Source organism: Triticum dicoccoides, chromosome 7B (assembly GCF_002162155.2).
Source record: "Triticum dicoccoides isolate Atlit2015 ecotype Zavitan chromosome 7B, WEW_v2.0, whole genome shotgun sequence".
In the NCBI taxonomy this organism is placed as follows: Eukaryota; Viridiplantae; Streptophyta; class Magnoliopsida; order Poales; family Poaceae; genus Triticum; species Triticum dicoccoides.
Window position 1 is genome coordinate 10,164,977 of NC_041393.1, and position 15,662 is coordinate 10,180,638.

Consider the following 15,662-nt stretch of genomic DNA (forward strand, 5'->3'; position numbering starts at 1 on the left):
GCCCTCGTGAGTCTATTATGTTGCAGTGCGCGAAAATGGTTGAAGTGTTTGGAACAACTCCACGATTTGAGTAATGAAAATCAGAGATGAATCTGTCTTTATATTAAAAAAATACTAGTGAATATTCTTTTACAATAAAAATATGCCGAATACTAGTGAATCCATGAAATGGGATAATCCAAAAAACACACTAAAAAAACTTAAGATCTACCTTGAGGACACATGTGGTTTTAAATCATTTTATTAGTTGTTACAGAAAATGATTTTATTTGTTTTCCCAGTCCGGAGAAGAACCGTAGTTGTGCCACAGTACGCAAGCGAGAGCTCCACCAACCCAGCCACCAATGCGTAGCCCAGGCGGACTAGCTAGCTAGCTCCCGGCCATTTCGACTGGCCGCCAGAATCCGGCTCCGACTCGTCGATGGCTTCCTTGCACCGCCGCACCACGGAATGCACTGCTGCCGCCGAAGAGGAGGCGGAGTACGTACCTCGGACTGGGAGAACCTTTATAAGGCAACACGCCCAACGCTTTCCCTACCAACACACATCGCGTCTGAACCTAGCTGCGCCTGCGATCTGGTGGTGAGAAGAAGATGGCGAAGCGCAAGTCCATGAGCTCCAAGATGGCTCAGCGGAAGAAGCCGGCGCCCAAGCTGGAGACCTCCTTCTGCTGCCCCTTCTGCAACCACCCCGGCGGCGTGTCGTGCACCATCGACCTCAAGCTCTACGTCGCCACCGCCGTCTGCTACGTCTGCCAGGAGTTCTACCACACCGCGGCGCATTACCTCACCGAGCCCGTCGACGTCTACCACGACTGGATCGACGCCTGCGAGAAGGCCAACCAAGGCGTCGAACTCCAAGCCAGGGAGTACCACAAACGACAGCGGCGAGTCAGCAGCGACGACGACGACAGCGATGCCTGATCGAGTTGGCTTAAGACAAGGATCGATCGATCGATACGCCCAGTGTGTGCCTGATGAGTCCTTGCCTCTGAATTTTGGCAGAAATTGTACATACATCAGAAGAATATTAGTTGTCCAGTGTGCCTGATGCTCAGATGAGATCGTACCAATGTGTAATTCCAACTTTTGTTGAGCTAAAATTCTCTTCTTCGCTTCTTTTCTCTGCGAGGATAGTTGAATTTGTCTTGTAAGCGAAACATACTTTTTACGGACATAGTGACATGTCAATGTTTTACTGTCTCAACTTGTGTTTGAACTGAAGTTGTTGGCATGCACACGTACAAAACCAGAGGAAAACAGAGAAGCGAGCGCAAGATGCTCTGCAAGTTCTGTGCGAAAGTTGTTATGCAACCATCGAGGGCTCCAGGCAGATAAAAACCCTTACGGTTTTGCTAACAAAAGGAGGACAGCTGATGTAGAAACCCTGAGAATGTAATGTGCAGAAACTGGTATCTTATGGTGCTGTGGTAATACTATAACCTGAATTTTGTTCAGAAACACCACACACGCAGCAAAATGCAGCAAGTCGCCGGCATCACTTGTCCAGCGCATTGAAATGCCCATGTTCAGAAGTTGATCTATGTGAAAACACAAATTTATTCTCTGCTAAATGACTGAAACTTGAAACAGCAGCACTGACATCTAAGAGAAACGCGCCGGGCAGCGCTGAAGTAGTAGCCAGAATAAGAAAATAACCATTACAAACCAGTGCCATTGCATACCTGTTGACAGAGGTTCTCAAATTGGCACCTAAGAGAAATGCACCTGGCAACACTGAAGTGGCAGCCAGAATAAGAATGCAATCATTACAGGCCAATGCTATTATATAATTTGTTCATACAGGTTCAGAAGTTTAGAACCGCAAAAAGCAAAACAGACAGGTTCCTCCTCTGTGGAGATTGAATCAATTTCAGGTAGCAGAATCACAAGAGCTGCTGGGGTTTTTCTAAACCTATAGCTGAATGCAAATTGGGGTTCTGAATTCTCATGTCATTATGCCGGAGGCGGCGACACTTCTGAAGAGGTGGACGGTCAGGCGACGGTCAGGAGTCCTGCTCTAATCTAACTAGTCACTACAATATCTAAGCTCCCTAGAAATTAAGCGCTGTGAGCGCTCCGGGGCTGGGATGGTTAAAGTGACCACGTCTCCTATTTTTTAGAAGAATCACTTTGTTTTTCTTAGAAAAATCATGGTCTTTTATTAGGTAAGTAGGTATTGTTTTTTCTTTAACACAGTACAGTCGAACTCGCTCACATACACGAGCAAACACTCATCCTATGGATGCACACACGCACATCATATCCCTATGAGTAACTCTGAGAGACTGAACCGACACATCATCTTGAGATTGACGAAGTCTCCACAAACAACTTCGTAGTTGATGAAAACACCTCCTCCCACTGAACGCACATCGCCGAAAGGTCTGAAATAAATCCAGGAAAATGCGAGCACAGATGTCAAGTCTGGGACTTCAACTCTGGTGGCAGGGGATACCAATGTCCTCCTAACCACCCAACATTAGGTATTATTTACTATTTGGGTCAACCATCCAACTACGTATGTCCAGTACTTGATGTGTTATGTGTCACTTACTCCCTAAACTAAAACCACAACTTTTATTTTAGATCAGAGGGACTACTTTTTTGCGAGAGAAAAAAGGGTTACATGTTACTCATGTATATCTGGTACGAGGGAAATTAATGATGTGGCCAACTATATTCACGCTTATAAAAGTGATGTACCATCGCATAGCGGCACGGTCACCGCCAGCTTGGCCCATAACCGCCTCCTCTATGTCACGTAGCTACATGGGTGCTATCAGTCCACCACGCCGCATGCCCCGCCCGTCTCTCCATCTTTCTCCCCTTCTCTCATGGCGGTACGCCCGATCCATCACCACCTCCTCCGCACCACACGGTTTCACAGGCACCCAACCCATCACCTGCTCCTCCGCATCATATAGTTGCATGGGCGCCGCCAGTCCATCACTGCCTCCTCCGCACTACACGGTTGCACGGGCGCCCGTCCCACACCGCCTCCTCCGCACCACAAGGTTGCACGGGCTTTGCTTGTCCACCACCACACTGCACACCCCGCCATCGCTCCATCTTTCTCCCCTTCTTTTGTGCAGTAATTAACATCCAACGACAACGATCCTCGGGGCCTAGAGACGACTATCGTCTTCGGAACTTGGTCACCTTCATCAACACGCCATGGCCCATAAGATTTGCAGTACAACTCTCGATACCTCCTTCCTATCCCTCTGTCATCATTTCCTTCTTTGGCAGGCCGATTCAACTTCAATCTCGATCACTTTGGTGCTAAACAAGTAGTAGATTATACCGGGATTTTATCTCACTGTGTAAGGTTTCAATTTGAAAGCCTCATGCTTCACTGCTTAAGTACCATCTTCGTGCTTGTCGATTAACAACCTCACGCAGTTTATATATGGCATGCTTTATGTTGCCTCTGTTCCACAGTGCTTTGCATATTAGTTTCTTTTAGTCAAAGATGTCCATTGTCCAAGTTTCTAGAATAAACTATCAATATCTAAAGTATTAAATAAATAAACTACAACAGTACATCTGGATGTTGATCTTTTTATGAAAAACTTGGTCAAACATTGGTATGTTTGACTTTTCAAAACAAAGTATGTACTACCTCTCTCTCAGTTTACAGGGCGTGCGCGTACCCCTAGGTCGTCAATTTGACCAACCTAATACAAGTCATATATTACAAAAAAATATACCAACATAAACTTCGGAGTTTCTACTTTCAAAAGGTATAATTTTTGTGTTATATAGTTTATATTAGGGTGATAAAATTGGCAACCTAGGTATACGCGTAGAACTTGTAAACTGAAACGGAGGTAGTACTATATTTTAGAACGTAGGGAGTATTAATTAGCATATGGTTCCAAGCCCAAGGAGCACGTGGTCCCTAACTAAACTTAATTGGCACTAAAATAATAAGACAAGATGATAACTAGGTTTTCCTATGAAGATAATTTGGTTAATTATCACCGGGTCGCTTATGTACACAGCTGACCAGGCCTTATTAATGCATCAGTAATGTTACATTCAAATGAAAACTGAGACCAATCACCTGTGCTATTATCTCTTGATCCTCGCATTTCTGTCTCTTCCCATTAGAGGTGCTATAAACATGCTTCATTCCCTTTCCTGTCGTTAGTTAGTCAGTGCAAATCATTGCTTTTATTTCAAATATGTTCTTTCTATTTTGATTCTAACTACGCATATGAATGATGAATATTGAAAATCAGAAGCCATATACTTTGGTGCAGTGCTGCGACTTCCAAGTATTTCTCACTTTCACTACCCTTGTACCATTATTGCAGACCATAATTGCTGGTGTTTTGTATTATTTGTATGTGACAAAGGTAAATTACGAAATATTGATTGGTTAAATCATATAGTTGTATGATTGTTGTAGGTGAATACTATAATCAGAAGCCTCAGTTACGCATATTATAGTTTGCAATTAGTTTTGCAGATGAATATTATCATGTCCATCCAGTACTATGGTCTAACCCTGCAGATCGGGGACATGCTTGTTGCCAACCACTACTTTGGATATGTTTTTTGGCGGTGCTGCTAACATATCATTTTTGTGAAGAACAATAGTTGTAAAAAAAGTGAGTAATATCCTACCAAGTAAATGATAACATGTCTTAGCATCAAGACACATCCTACAATGCAATAAAGGGTGTTCTCACCCCAAAATTATGGAAGCCAAAACACAGAAGACCCATGAAAAAACAACAAACCCCGACCTGCAAATAGAGAAGCAAGCAATCTTTTCATGAATTAACAATCAAACAAATAAACGGTAGAAAAGTAGAATGGCGCAGCAAGGCGCGCATATGCTGCTAGTAGTTACTAACTCCCACGAAATCCACCCTCCTGGTGAATCGCGGCTGGTGATGATCGATCAGCAGGCGATTAAACTGTTGTCCCGTGGCCCCCAGTTGTCAGGTAACGTATACTCGGTTTGCTTTTTTTTAGTGTAGTCGGTTTGCTTTCTTGGCTTGTCGCCATCGCTGCCCCGCACATCCTCGACCCAAACCCTTCTGGCCTCTCTCTTTTTTCTCTGATGTATTTCTTCTGCCCAGTCTTCGGCCGTTGCTCGCTTGGCCGGTGGCCGCCACCGGCCATCTCCTCCACGGCCGCACCACCTTGCCACCGCTCCCATCCGAATCCAGCAACCTTCGGGTCTATCTTTACTCAATGAACCAATCGATCTGACGCCCCGGCAAACCCTAGGATTGAACGCCGACCCTACCTCCGGTTCTTCCCACAGCTCCTCCAGCCTCCACTAGCCCCATTTAGCGTTCTCCTGGCCTGACTTCTCCACAGCGCGCGTGTCCCTTGCGCCGCCCGCTGCGACCCTGATGAAAGGGTTCTATGATTTTGGGCGGAGGTGAGATGGTCGGCGTCTCAGATTTTTGTGGGGTGGTGCGTACGGCTGCATCTTCCTGATGCAGGTTGAGGGCGCTGCCGCCATCCCTGTATGGCCCGTCCGTCTCGGTCTTTTTCCTGTTTCAGTTCGGCTACTACGGCAGCTGCAGCCCAGCAAGTTTGGTTCTTCCCAACAGACCAATCGAGCTGACATCCCGGCAAATTTCCTACAATTGAAACTGTTAGAAATTTTGTTTCCCTGAACAGCTAGCAGCTGCATGATTCGTTTTTTTTCTTTACCGCTGAGGGATAATCTCATATCCGCATATACGAATTGTTTTCAGTTTTGCAATATGGTTGACTTATCTGGTGTTCTCTTTTCTTATGTTCTATGTCTGACATATATAGGATGCTGATATTTAGCCTGCACCAAAAAGGTGAAATTCCGTCAGAACCTGTAGATTTATTAGGAACAAACATGTTGTTCCAATCAACACTAGAAAATAGTGAAGTATAAAAACATTAACATAGCGATTTACCATCACTATTATCTTATACGACTATTTCTAGTTTTTTCACTGCCCAACATACAAATATGTCAACACTATTGTAGGAGAAAGTTCCTTGGTTGCAGGACCTTTTACATATGTTTCAATTAATTTGTAAAACTCCAATTATGTAGAGCTACCTATACATTTTGATATTCATTTAATTTTGTGGTTACAACTATGCATATTGTAAGATCCAACAATCGCTGGCTTTTCATTTCATTAGCAGAAAGCAATGGAAGACAAAAAGTGTGGGGTGGGTCCTAGGACCAGTACAGCAATGGTGTACAAAAACTCTGCTTCAGTTCTAGCATTTGCTGGCCGAAGAAAACAAAATTACAGAGGCCAATATCTCATGGCGGATCCCAGAAGGGGCTCTCCAAGCATATTGCTCCGGCCTGCCGCCAAAGCTCAACTGAAGTTTCTGTTTTTTATATATTATGGATCTATTTTTCTCAACTACTCTTTGAAACACTATCTTTCTTTCAGTTATGCCAAGTCAAATCTTGAAGTCTCTGCACAAGAGACAGTTTATTGGGTATGCCTCTTTCACACATATTAAACTGTATAAATCATATATTAGTATGATTAGTATTAATGCTGTGATTAAAAAGCATCCCTTAATTTGTTTGGAAAATAGTTTTCACTGTTGCCATATTTTGATAAGATTGAAGATTATCTTAAAAATGCTTACACCTTCATTTTACGGAAGGTATTCCAGTTCTTGCTATGTGTACTAAAGCTTTTCAAAGTTGTATTGCTCTAACTTTACTCTCCTATGCAAAATCTGCACTCCAATTAAACAAACCTTTTGTTATTGCTAACCACGGTTAGTGTACTATACACACCATGTCTATGTACAACTTCTGGAGCTTCTGAGAAACTGTGCGTGGGTCTCTATGTTTCCTAGAATTTTCAGTTTAGGTGATCTCTCTCGCTATCTCCACTGCTTATAAAGCATTTTTTCAGTACCAACTTCTTCGACCATTCACAAGTTCTTAAGATAGCATTCAATTTTATAACCTAGCCCATGTCCAAAACATGTATGGTTTAACTTCAAAGTGTGTATGATTATCAAGTATCAACACTAAGTTAATTAGTGCTACATTATACATTATAGTAGTCTATGCAAATCCTTTAGGCCACTGTTGAGATCACACATGTGGTGATTTTGGATTTTAATGATAGACGTTTGTAGCTATTAGCCTATTACGTCAATTGGTCCCATATGATATAATAAGCTATGGGTTACAAAACAACAAAAAAACCTTACTATTAATCAGATTAAAGAGATCACACTGGATTGTGGCGTATAGAAAAGCAACAACATATGCGCGCCTTGCTGCGCCGTTCTACTTTTCTACAGTTTATTTGTTTGATTGTTAATTCATGAAAAGATTGCTCGCTTCTCTATTTGCAGGTTGGGGTTTGTTGTTTTTTCATGGGTCTTCGGTGTTTTGGCTTCCATAATTTTGGGGTGAGAACACCCTTTATTGCATTGTAGGATGTGTCTTGATGCTAAGACATGTTATCATTTACTTGGTAGGATATTACTCACTTTTTTTAACAACTATTGTTCTTCACAAAAATGATATGTTAGCAGCACTGCCAAAAACATATCCAAAGTAGTGGTTGGCATCAAGCATGTCCCCGATCTGCAGGGTTAGACCATAGTACTGGATGGACATGATAATATTCATCTGCAAAACTAATTGCAAACTATAATATGCGTAACTGAGGCTTCTGGTTATAGTATTCACCTACAACAATCATACAACTCTATGATTTAACCAATCAATATTTCGTAATTTACCTTTGTCACATACAAATAATACAAAACACCAACAATTATGGTCTGCAATAATGGTACAAGGGTAGTGAAAGTGAGAAATACTTGGAAGTCGCAGCACTGCACCAAAGTATATGGCTTCTGATTTTCAATATTCATCATTCATATGCGTAGTTAGAATCAAAATAGAAAGAACATATTTGAAATAAAAGCAATGATTTGCACTGACTAACTAACGACAGGAAAGGGAATGAAGCATGTTTATAGCACCTCTAATGGGAAGAGACAGAAATGGGAGGATCAAGAGATAATAGCACAGGTGATTGGTCTCAGTTTTCATTTGAATGTAACATTACTGATGCATTAATAAGGCCTGATCAGCTGTGTACATAACCACCACCGCATTCCCGCTACCACCATTTGACATTTAACATTTGAGATTTTGAGTTCGCGGTTTTCCGTTTCCTAAGGTGTTTCGGCTACTTAGGAACGAGTCTCCATCATCTTGGTATCTACACCAAGAACACCGCCATTCATCATCGACACAGACGGTAACCTCGACGACACCATTGTATATTCCCCTTGCAATTGCATCGTTAACCCCTAGCCCATTTTGCGTCACTTGCCTATCGAGACTTGCCATTTGAGTATTGCCGGCAACGTTACTTGTGCACATTAGTGATCTACACCTTCCATTGCATATATACCATATCATATTGGTATCATCATACTTGTGTCACAAGTTTGTTCCCGCATATATATACAATTGCTATCTTGGTTTGTACATTGTGCAAAAGTGGCCATACAAAAAAAATAAAATAAGCTTTTAAGCAAAAGAGATAGAGCAAATAAGCTTGTAAGCAAGTGCCATAGCATCATACCACATTGCATATAAGATTGTCATATCCGATCATCTTGGATCATCTTGAGAGAAACACCGGGGACCATACATATATAGCATACTTGGGATAGAAAGTTTATCCATTTTGCATCTTATAGGTTGTGCACAAGTGTCGTATCCGCCTATTGAGCAATCGTGCTAGCGTATCTCTTGAGTTGTGCAACACGAGCGTTTTGGTGGATTCCACATTTTGAGCTCATTCCTTGGTTGCACGACCCCATTTATCTATCCGTGTGTGTGTTTCCGTGTGCCATTCATTGCTATTGGTCTACTTGTTTCACTTGCGAATTTGTGAATCTCTTTCAACATTATTGACTCTTGCTAACATTTTGCATCAAATTTTTGTGCCACTATCCTCACCGAGCTCCACCATAAGCCTTACTTGTGTAGGTGTGAGAAACGGACAAGAATTGGTACCAATTGTGCTATTTCCTTGTTACACATTTGAGTGATCATTGATCCATCTTCAACATCGGTCAAGGTACATTTGGTAAAAGTTCTTCTCTTTCTCCCACACATATTTGGTCGAGTCTTGTGATGGATAGGCAAGGCATTTCATCTCCAGTCTTCGACAACAACGACGGCGTGAACAACTACATAACCAAAGCATCCATCTTCGGACTACAATGAGCATCGAAAGCCGCACATTCTACCTTACAAGAGCGCATCGAGAACCTCTCCATCGACATTCATCATTCCGAAGCAAGGAAAAGGGACTACATCGACAACAAGCTTTCCGCACAAAAGGAGGAGCAAGATGCAAGGATGGAGGAGATTCGAACCTTGATCAAGTCTACTTCCCCTTCGTCATCCTCAAGGCGGCGACGTTCAAGCCACAAGTCTTCGGAGCGCAAACAAGATGCAAGCGCAAGTCGTCCACGTCCACATCTCCATGGAGACCATCGTCAACATCGTCATGAAGCGCAAGTCACCTCCAAGCAACATGTGCACAGCGAGGACGAACAGCATCTACTTCGAGCTCAAGTGCGACAACGACACCATCATCATGAAGATGCTCCACAAGCGCAAATGCACAAGTCCCAACAAGCCCTACTTCACGCCAAGTCCAAGCTTCATGAGTATAAGAGAAGACGGCGAGACGAGCACCACCAAGACGGCGCTACGGCTACACCAACCACTTCGGCATCTTCGCCAAGTGCTATCAAGGCATCTTCGCCTTTGGACGTACGGCATCTTTGCCTACTTCCCACGAGTTCGCCTACATCGACATCTTCAACAATGAGGCGACCACCTACAAGTGAGGGCGACACTTCCATCTTCGGAAGCCCCTCAAGGAAGATGGCCGACCATGGGAAATTCCCTTCAGTCATGGAGACGAGCTACGAGGTGCCACATCATATGGGCCTCCAACAACAAGACGGGGTTAACAAGGTTGAGCATGGGACTATCCCTTCAACCAAGGCGGTGATAGGAGTTGAGCATGGAGACATTTGCACCAACATCTCTCCGACACCCACATATAAAGAGATGACCCAATTCCCATGTGAGGAGAGCCACCCCACCATGAGTGATATGAGTGACCCCACCATATGTGACATTGAGTGCATTTCCTATGAGAGAATGAGTGTGACTACCACTAGCCCCACACTTGAGTGCATGCCACACATCCTATGTGAGGTTGAGAGCCATTTGAGTGACTCCACCAACCATATGAGTGAGAGCATCTTACCAAGAGTGAGTGAGCCACAACACTTAGTGAGTGAGGTAGTTGACACGACATGTGAGGCCACTATGATTCCTAATGACTTACCCTCTACTCCGAGTGTGCTTTCTTCTTTGGTGCTAGGTCTCCTACATGACGACATGCCTATCCTCGATGAGTCCATACCTCCAATGGAGACGACGATGGCCATTGTGGACGATGATGCACCCCCCACATGGTTCCATCAAGATGAAGATGACAACGACTAGTTCTTCGACACCTCACCTACAACACATGAGCGATGCTCCAAAGGTAACATAGGTGATGGTACTTCTCTTGTCCCACTAGTGGACTCTCTTGACATCGATTGCTCCCATGATGTTGAAACACCTATTGCCATGCTTCATGCTAGTGCGACTTCTTCATGTCATGACTTACCTATTTATGATGAATATGATGATGAGCATGTTGAATTGCCTAGTTGTGATTCTATGCTCCATAGGATATCATGTGAAAATTATTTTGGTCACATCATGTTCGACAACCCTTTAAACTTGTCATATGCTATGAGTGAGATCTCCCATATTGCATCATTTCAATCTCAACATGGTAACTATGCATGCCCCATTAAAATAAATCCTATTTGCACTTATGGCATAGATGACGAGATGATGGTCATTGGCTTTTGTTTTTCATGTGATGATATTGCCATGCTTCCTTTACATGATTTGCGCAATTCATCTACTATGTCATGCCATGATCACATAGAACCAAATATGCTTTGTTTTGGATGTTGTCAATATTCTCCATGTGATATTTCTACTAATGCTCATGAGGAGACCCCCATAGTTTCCTCATACATATTAGGAGATTTTGATGCATTCCATACTTTGCATAATTCCCATAATTGCGTGCACCATATGCATTCCATGAATAACAATGCTCTACATATTTCTAGTGATGCATTACATAATTTGAGTCTCCATTATGCTATACATAACAGCAAACCTATCATGATGGATGACATGTTTCTATATCACGCATCTCATTTATTTGAGCATTGGCTATTTTGTGCTAACCAACACATGCACGTGCGCATCATGACGGATGATGTGTACATATACCACGCACACACAATTTTCCCTTTGCCTTTGTTTTGTGTAGGTACTTATGAACACTCGTCAACCTCACAATCCCATGAGTTGACGAAACGAGCTCTTGAGAGCAAAGACAACTTGGGATCCCATGGACTATCCTTACCACCGTTCCCTTCACGCAACGACTACGCGCATCTCATCTACTTGGCTCTCACACGGCTTTGGGCTATATATCACTTGCTATGTTATGCCCATTTTCTCGTGTTCACTTTGCATGCTATGCCTCTTTCCATGCCTTTGCCATGCAATTGTGACCCTTGCTTGCACTTACATGTGATTCGCCATTATGCTACTTTAATGTGTATTTGCATGCTTGGTGGAGATCCTTGTTGCTATTGCCATGTTTATCATGTGTCTCATGCTCCTGATGCTTGTTGTGTTGGGAGAGTCATGATATCACATTGCTATTTACATATGGCCTCTCGTCAATACGTTGATGATAATTTTCCCATATCTTGTTTTCATGATTGTGATATGTCATGTGCATTATTCATGCCCACTATTTGCACACATGACATGATTACCATGATTCCCTCTAGTATGTTGCATCTTCGCACTGCTAGCTTGCTTGACTTGATCGCTATGATTGCTTGCTATGTTGCATCACCAATGTTCCACTATTACTCGTTTTCTTGGGTTGATGACATATATGTTCATGCCTCTCAATTGATTTGTCATGATCATTGTCTCTTGTGTCCATTGGTTGCACCTCTCATATGCCATTGTAGTGAGTGCACCCATGCTATGCTTATTGATCGTGGAGACTTGGACATATTACTTGTGATGCATGCTTGTTTGATTGAGCCTATTGTATTTGGTTGTTCTCGCATCATATGCCTCCATACCATGAAATGCTCCCTTGTCCTTTCTTATGATGAACATGATGCATACACTTGTTGGGTATATTACCACACGAATTCTAGGTGTTGCATTTGCACTAACCTCATTTGTTTTTCCGAGTGTTTGTCATGTTCTTTCATTTTGGAGGATTCACAAGGCGGTGCCGTTATGCGACAACTTGGTCATGCGAAGGCATAGATGATGTGCAACTCCAACATCTTCGGGAACATTCATGAGGTGAACTCCTTCCCTTTGAGCCATCCTCACATATGCATATTGGATGGGCCATGCTTTCATTGTTGTCTCCGTCTTCTTGTCTACATGATACATATATTGGATGGAGGACCAACATTGGAGATGGACCCTATGGACCTTCAAGTTGAGGAGCGCTCGGACTTCTTGGATGCACCTTCGAACCTCCACTCATGCCACGACATCGAGCATTGGTACATCAACACTCCTTTGACACATTGCACCAACACATACATATTTGTTGATTGTGCTTCCTCATGTCATGCTCGATGGACATATCATAGTCACCACAAGTTTGCACCTTATGCATGGATTGACTCACATTATGATTGCCTTGTTGCATCTTGTATCCCCATGTCATCCATGATATATGAGCTTGTGCATTTCCTTAGCAAATTTGTTGTGATCTTCCTTGATGGCATATTCATACATCATGATCATATTGCCTACCATCAATTGCATGATGACATAATCATATTGAGCATACATTGTCATATTCATGCTATTGATAAACCGTCTCACTATGACATCATTTTGCACCGTGGTTGCATAGATCATATTCACAACACATTCGTGTGCACAATGAATGCTTTTTCTACCATGAATGCTTTGCATATCATTCTATATCATCTTGATAAGCTTCATGCGCTTTGTCACGAACAATCTTGCCGCACGGACTCATTCTTACATGATGGACACTTTGTGTGCGCTAACCATTGTATTTCCGAGTGTCGTTTATGTTTGCTCCTTTTGCATGTATACCACTCCGGCGACACCTTGGAGTACTTGGATTGCGCCATGTCTTCAACTCTGTCCAACATCAAGTCCGTCCACGACAACCGTTTCCATGGTGATGAGGATCATGATCCGAGGTCGGATCTTTCCCAAGGGAGGGGAGATGATGCGGAGCATCCTACGTTCATCCACATGTACACTTCGACTACTCCCCAAGCCCCAAGAGGACATACGATGAGACCTCGACCATACGCCATTGGACACATGGTGAACTCAGTCCTCTTCGAACCGTCACTTTCCACATATGAGACATGGTCACTACCTCATGCATGGACCTTGCATATACTCAGGTACAAGCGAGACGACCATGGAGGATCCATGGTCACTTCCGGCCTCTGCTCGTAACTTCCGGCCCCCGGACCTTCCGGCTTGCCCGGAACCTCCGGCCCCCGGAGTCCAGACCAGCCCCGAGCTCGCCAACTCTCTGGATAGCCCGGAGCCTAGCCGGAACCTGCCCGGAACTTCCGACCCTGCCTGGAACGTCCGGACCTGCCTGCGCGCAGACACTCGGGCCGAAGCCCATCTACCCTTTCGCCCCTCACTTACCCCTTCGTGGACCTAGACTATATATACTCCTCACCTCCTCCTTTCTAGGGTTAGCATTGGTCTAGCTCATTTAGAGATAGAGCATTGCTCATCCATATCGGATCTACTCCACGAGAGAGACCGCGGCCCCTCTTCGGAGAAGATCCACCTTGGATTCAAGACCTCCTTTACGGAGAAGACCATCATCAAGACCTCCTTCTAGGAGAAGAACCCGGTTACCTTTTGTATCGTCCCTTGTTGACCTTGGATCATGTGTATCTCTTTGTGTTCTTGGATCTAGCGCATGTGTAATCGAATCTTGTTGGTTTGAGTGATTCTCTTGTGTTCCTCCCTGTTTTCCCCTCGTGTTCTTCGTGTTCCTCGTTGGGATCCGCTCCTTTCGTGAAAGATCGGGCCAATAGGGTTCCACCCTACATCAAGGAGGGGCGGCCCCCCTTTCCTTCCTCTCTCCCTCCTCCTTTCCCCCTTCTCCTAATCCAACTAGGAAGGGAGGGATTCCTACTCCCGGTGGGAGTAGGACTCCTCCTAGCGCGCCTCCTCCTGGCCTGCCGCCTCCCCCCCCCTTGCTCCTTTATATACGGGGGCAGGGGGTACCCCATAGAGACAACAAGTTGATCATTGATCTCTCTTAGCCGTGTGCGGTGCCCTCCTCCACCATATTCCACCTCGGTCATATCGTAGCGGTGCTTAGGCGAAGCCCTGCGTTGGTAGCAACATCATCACCGTCCTCACGCCGTCGTGCTGACGGAACTCTCTCGTGAAGCTCTGCTGGATCGGAGTTCGCGGGACGTCATCGAGCTGAACGTGTGTTGAACTCGGAGGTGCCGTACGTTCGGTACTTGGATCGGTCGGATCGTGAAGACGTACGACTACATCAACCGCGTTGTGCTAACGCTTCCGCTTTCGGTCTACGAGGGTACGTGGACACACTCTCCCCTCTCGTTGCTATGCATCACCATGATCGTGCATGTGCGTAGGAATTTTTTTTGAAATTACAACGTTCCCCAACATTTGGTACTGGTGATTGTAGACTGGGTCATTTCGGCAATCATAATGATCGTATTTTCAGGTTTCGTGAATAAAATGGCCAAACTGAACACCAAAGCCAAGTTTAGATATCATAGATGTATTTTGAAATCCTGTAGACTTTATATATTGTACACTTGTGTCTAAAAAATCACCATTGTTTCTTCTGGATAATTAAGCTCCCTACTGAACAGTATTCCATTTGAAATCTAAGTTATCAGATGCGCTAACAACCTAAGATTTATAAGATCATAATAACCATTGTCCCTTGCACTATATCTTCACAAGGACTAGCATCAAAACTAGGAAGTAAAAGAGGTCGTACATGGGTACCACTACCACATGCTCCCTGACCATGGACATGATAAATAATCAATAGCCTTCATTTAGTGAAAGATTGTAGCATCATACAAATAAATAAGACCGTGGTGTGCATCTGCATCCAGTGTACTTGTGTTATAAAATGCGGACTGGGTATCACAGAGCAAACATGATACTACCACGAAACCTATAGTTGTTGCAAAGTGGAAGAAACGTACGAGAGGCAAACCAAGTTGATTGACATGGCTTGGACCTGGCCTTTGGATGTGAGCCAAATGGCAGACTCGTGGGACCGAGAGACGTGGGGAACTACTTGTGTGCATCCTCGTCTGTTCTTGCTGACATTCTCTTCCGTCTCCGTTGCTTCGAGCTAGGCTGAGTAGCTTCCTGCAGCGATCTTGCTCTGTTTTTTTCTTTCTTCTACTTCCGCAGTTCTGCTTGCC